Source organism: Mobula hypostoma, chromosome 19 (genome assembly GCF_963921235.1).
Source record: "Mobula hypostoma chromosome 19, sMobHyp1.1, whole genome shotgun sequence".
Taxonomy (NCBI): Eukaryota; Metazoa; Chordata; class Chondrichthyes; order Myliobatiformes; family Myliobatidae; genus Mobula; species Mobula hypostoma.
In genome coordinates this window covers 12,211,855-12,218,209 of record NC_086115.1, presented here as the reverse complement: position 1 = coordinate 12,218,209, position 6,355 = coordinate 12,211,855, and positions in this window count along the sequence as shown.

Sequence of the window (6,355 nt, the reverse complement as noted above, 5' to 3'; positions counted from 1 at the left end):
TTTTCTCTCTAAATTCCCTTTAATGAATGATTAACGTCTGCCAAAACATTCGATTAGCTGTCAAATATTAAACCACAAGCTACCTCCGGCTCCTGGGATTTTGCCATCCAAGCAGCTGGTTTCTTTGTTATTGTCCCTAGGATCTATATGATAATATTATTTTTTGCCTAAAACTGTCCAGATTTAGAGGTAAATTTGCCTGGTCCGGCTCCAAACTTTTTTCTTATCTTGTGACAGGGTTCCAAATGTCTCGGAGGGGTTGAGAGCGAGGTAGAGAACGGACTGTGACTGATGACCGAGCGCGAACCCATGATTGGCTCAAATTATCGACCAACTTGTCGATTAAAGAGCCAAACAAGATTTAAATCAACGAGTGGGATGGAAGGCGTGCCTTCTAAACCCCCGTCTGACCAATATCCCGCTCCCTCTCATTCGCTGCTGCCGGAGTAAGGTGCAGGAGTCCTGGGTCTTGGGCAAGGTTTGATCAACGCAGCTTGTGGATTGGACTTGTTTTTAGAAGACTGCAGTTCATGTTACCGACTATGTGGAAAACATCACGTGTGGTCCCGGTACCTAGGAAGGGCCAACCGAAAGTCTTGAATGACTGCCGTCCAGTGCCCCTAGAAGACCCTAAAGAGTCTGGTCCTGCCTCACCTCCGACCCCTGGTCAGATCAGCCCTCAATTCCCTGTAGTTTGCCTACCAGGAGCACACTGGAGTTGACGATGTTGTCATCTACCTGCTGAACAGAGCCTTCTCCCATTTGGATAAGCAGGGAAGCACTGTGAGAATCATGTTTTTTTGATTTCTCGAGTGCCTTCAATACTATACAGCCCTCATTGCTGGGGGGAAAGCTCCATTCAGTGCAGGTTGGCACTTCCATTGTAACCGGATAATGACTACCTACTAGCAGACCAGTCTGTGTGGCTTCAGAGCTGTGTGTCAGACATGGCTATAAACAGCACTGGGGTCCCACAGGGGACTGTATTGGCTCCCTTCCTGTTTACCCTGTACACCTCGGACTTTAGATAAAACACTGAGTCATATCATCTGCAGAAATTCCCTGACAGCTCAACAATATTTGGCTGTATAAAGGGAGGACGGGAGGATGAATACAGAGCCACGGTGGAGGACTTGGTCAAATGGTGCAAACTGAATCATCTGCAGCTCAACATCAGTGAGACAAAGGAGATGTGATGGACTTCAGGAAGATTAAACCTGCACTGCTCCCTGTTACTATTGTTGGTGAGGACAAAGATGTGGTGAGGAACAACTGGGGGTACACTTGGATGACAGACTTGAGTGGAGCACCAACACAGAGGCTGCATACAAGAAGAGCCAGAGTCACCTCTACCTCCTGAGGAGACTGAGGTCCTTTGGAGTATGCAGGTCTCTCTTTCACATGTTCTACCAGTCTGTTGCCACCAATACCATCTCCTATGTGGTGGTGTGCTGGGGCAATGGCATCAACACGGGTGATGCCAACAGGCTCAATAAACTGATTGGAAAGGCTGGCTCTGATATAGGAGTCAAACTGGACACACTGGAGGCTGTGGTAGAACAAAGGACCCTACAGAAAATCTTGGTAATTTTGGACAATGTTTCTAACCTCTGCACATCACCTTGGCTGAACAGAGAGCACTTTTAGTAATAAAAGAGAGCGCTGCTCCAAAGAGCGTTATATGAGGTCATTGGCCATTAGGCTCTATAATGAGACAAGCTAGAGCTAGATAAATGATTTCCTCCTGTTAGACTGTTTGTGATAACTGATTTTTTTTTCTTCTCTTCTAATATTTGCATATCTATGCACTTGTAATGCTACTGTGACACTAATTTCCTTTGGGATCAATAAGGTATTTATTGGTATGCTATATCTGTTTCTGGTTTCTCATTAAATGTATGTGTGACAAAGAAAAACTAATCAGAAACAAGACAATGCACTACAGTGCCTATAAAACGTATTCACATCCCCTGGAAGTTTTCAGGCTTTATTATTTTACTGGATTTAATTCCCACTGGATTTAATTTGGCTTTTTTGACACTGATCAACAGAAAAAGACTCTTTCATGTCAAAGTGAAAACAACTTTCTACAAGTAATCTAAATTAATTATAAATATAAAACACAAAATAACTGATTGCATAAGTATTCACCCCCTTTAATATGACACACTAAATCATCACTGGTGCAGCCATTAGGTTTTAGAAGTCAATTAAATTGAGATTTTTTTTTGGAGACCTGTGTGCAGTCAAGATGCTTCAACTGACTGCAGTAACGTCAGCTTCAGTCAGCTTCAACTGAGGACAGGTGTAAAAATACACCTGTATCTGGGAGGTCCAACTGCTGGTGAGTCAGTATCCTGGTAAAAACTACACCATGAAGACAAAAGAACACTCCAAGCAACTCTGTGAAAAGGTTAATGAAAAGGACAAATTGGGAGATGGATACAAGAAAATTTCCAAGTCACTGAATGTTCCTTAGTTAAGTCAATCATCAAGAAATGGAAAGGATCGGGCACTGCTGTAAATCTGCCTAGAGCAGGCCGTCCTCAAAACCTAAGTGACCGTGAAAGAAATGGACTAGTGAGGGAGGTCACCAAGAGACCTATGACAACTTTGGAGGAGTTACAAGCTTCAGTAGCTGAGATGGGAGAGACTGCACGGACAACTGTTGCCCGGGTGCTTCACCAGTCGCAGCTTTATGGGAGAGTGGCAAACAAGAAGAAGACACTGTTGAAAAAAAGACCCACAAGAAATCTGAGCTGGGGTTTCTCAGAAGGCATGTGGGAGACTCTGAAGTCAACTGGAAGAAGGCTCTATGGTCTGATGAAACAAAAATTGAGCCTTTTGGCCATCAGAGTAAATAATATGTTTGCTGTAAGCCATTCCTACCATGAGGCATGGTGGTGACTGCATCATGCTGTGGGGATGCTTCACTGCAGCAGGCCCTGGAAGGCTTGTGAAGCTGGAGGGTAAAATGCATGCAGCAAAATACAGGGAAAACCTGATGCAGTCTGCAAGGGAACTGCGACCTAGGAGATTTGTTTTCCAGCAAGACAATGACCCCAAGCATAAAGCCAGATCTACACAGGCATGGCTTAAAAACAACTAAGTTAATGTCCTGGAATGACCAAGTCAGAATGCAGAGCTCAATCCAATTGAGAATTTGTGGGTAGACTTAAAGGGCTGTTCAGTCACATTCCCAATACAATCTGACAGAGCTTCACAAACAACAGGAATTCTGCAGATGCTGGAAATTCAAGCAACACACATAAAAGTTGCTGGTGAACACAGCAGGCCAGGCAGCATCTCTAGGAAGAGGTGCAGTCGACGTTTCAGGCCGAGACCCTTCGTCAGGACTAACTGAAGGAAGAGTGAGTAAGGGATTTGAAAGTTGGAGGGGGAGGGGGAGATCCAAAATGATAGGAGAAGACAGGAGGGGGAGGGATAGAGCCAAGAGCTGGACAGGTGATAGACAAAAGGGATACGAGAGGATCATGGGACAGGAGGTCCGGAAAGAAAGATGGGGGGGGGCACGGGGACCCAGAGGATGGGCAAGGGGTATATTCAGAGGGACAGAGGGAGAAAAAGGAGAGTGAGAGATAGAATGTGTGTATAAAAATAAGTAACAGATGGGGTATGAGGGGGAGGTTGGGCATTAGTGGAAGTTAGAAAAGTCGATGTTCATGCCATCAGGTTGGAGGCTACCCAGACGGAATATAAGGTGTTGTTCCTCCAACCTGAGTGTGGCTTCATCTTTACAGTAGAGGAGGCCGCGGATAGACATGTCAGAATGGGATTGGGATGTGGAATTAAAATGTGTGGCCACTGGGAGGTCCTGCTTTCTCTGGCGGACAGAGCGTAGGTGTTCAGCAAAGCGGTCTCGCCAATATATAAAAGGCCACATCGGGAGCACCGGACGCAGTATATCACCCCAGCTGACTCACAGGTGAAGTGTTGCCTCACCTGGAAGGACTGTTTGGGGCCCTGAATGGTGGTAAGGGAGGAAGTGTAAGGGCATGTGTAGCACTTGTTCTGCTTACACGGATAAGTGCCAGGAGGGAGATCAGTGGGGAGGGATGGGGGGGACGAATGGACAAGGGAGTCGCGTAGGGAGCGATCCCTGCGGAATGCAGAGAGAAGGGGGGAGGGAAAGATGTGCTTAGTGGTGGGATCCCGTTGGAGGTGGCGGAAGTTACGGAGAATAATATGTTGGACCCGGAGGCTGGTGGGGTGGTAGGTGAGGACCAGGAGAACCCTATTCCTAGTGGGGTGGCGGGAGGATGGAGTGAGAGCAGATGTACGTGAAATGGGGGAGATGCGTTTAAGAGCAGAGCTTCAGCAGTTTTGTAAGAAGAATGCAGAATAATTGCAGTGTCCAGATGTGTAAAGCTGATAGAGGCCTATCCACACAGACTCAAGGCTGTAATTGATGCCAAAGGTGTATCAATTAAGATCTGACTTGAACAGGGTGAATAATTATGTAATCAACTATTTTGTGTTTTATATTTGTAATTAATTTAGATCACTTGGTAGAGTTATTTTCAATTTGACACAAAAATTGCTTTTTCTGTTGATCAGTGTTTAAAAAAACTCAAATTAATTCTACTGCGATTCAATGTTGTAAAACAATAAAACATGAAAAATTCCAAGAGGTGAATACTTTTTATAGGCACTGTATTTTACACAATTTTGCTTTGGGCACACTGGCTTTGTGGACTGCAGTCAATGATTGAAATAGTGCTAAAGTGAACTGAACTGAACTAGACTTTCAAGGACGCGGTGGTTTGATGTTTAGTATTCTGTGTTATTTTCTCATTTTTTTTGCCATTTGTGCGATTTGTTCTCCCCCCTGCACACAGGGCATTTGATGTTTCCTTCGACTGTGTCCCATGGTGTTGCTTTTGTTTTGTGACTGTCTGTGGGAAGATGAATTTCAGGGTTGTATACTACATACATACTTTGATAATAAATGTACTTTGAATCCTTTGAAGTACATTTAATCAGGAACATTGTGACTTTGATAAGGTATCACTAAAATCACCAGGTTCATTTTATTGCACTGCTACTGAGAAACACTGTCTCATTCTGCCCTGCAGAGCTGATGTACGGTTAGAATGACAAAGTTTTTTTTTGAATCTTTGAATCTTATTAAACTGCAGGATAATACATTTCACAACGAACTCCAAGCTTAAAGGGAGCACAGAGTTATAAATCCCTAGTAAGTTTAAACAGGAATGTGGGAAGCACAACCAGGTTGATTTCCAGGGAGTGAACCTAACAGTTTAAAAAGAACAACACAGAAGTGTAGCAGTTAGCATAATGTATTACAGTACCAGCAATTATTGTAGGTTAGTTGGTTATAGGTAATCCAAATGTGTGTTGGGGGCAGCATGCAAGTGTTGCCTTGCTCCTGGCACCAACATAGCATGCTCCCAATTTACTAACCCTAACCCATACGTTTTTGAAACGTTGGAGGAAACTGGAGCACCTGGAGGAAACCCATGCAGCCACGGGGAGAATGCATGAACTTCCGACAGACATCAGTGGGCATTGAACCCTAATTGCTGAGTATTGGTGTTGTAATAGTGTTAAGCTGACCACTACTATGGAAAATTACTGGAATCTGTAAAAAAAAAGTCATAACATCTTGGAAAAGTAAAAGTTTTTTGACAGGATACAAAAGAAGAAAACGCACAGAGGTGTGGTGTAAGTCAGCGGTCCCCAACCAGGCATGTGCTTTCGGTCCGCGAGGAAACGATATGAGTCAGCTGCACCTTTTCCTCATTCCCTGTCACGCACTGTTGAACTTGAACATAGGGTTGCCAACTGTCCCGTATTTGCCGGGACATCCCGTATATTGGGCTAAATTGGTTTCTCCCATACGGGACCGCCCTAGTCCCGTATTTCCCCCGTTAAGGTACAGCGTTCCTATGAAACCTTTCGTGCCGAAATGGCGTAAAGCGAAGAAGCAATTACCATTAATTTATATGGGAAAAATTTTTGAACGTTCTCAGACCCAAAAAATAACCTACCAAATAACACATAAAACCTAAAATAACACTAACATATAGTAAAAACAGGAATATGATAAATACATAGCCTATATAAAGTAGAAATAATGTATGTACAGTGTAGTCAGGAAGATTGAGCCAAAACCAATTTGTGGAAAAAAAAATCCGCACGTACGTGCATACGCCTGGCACGCATGCACACACAGGTGCCTGTGCAAGGTTTCATGATCATGGTAGTCTTTCTCGGGGTAAACACAAGTCCCGTATTTGACTGCTACTTTTGTCCTTTATTTTGGAGTGAGAAAGTTGGCAGCCCTAATTGTAAGAGACATGTTGAGGTGAGT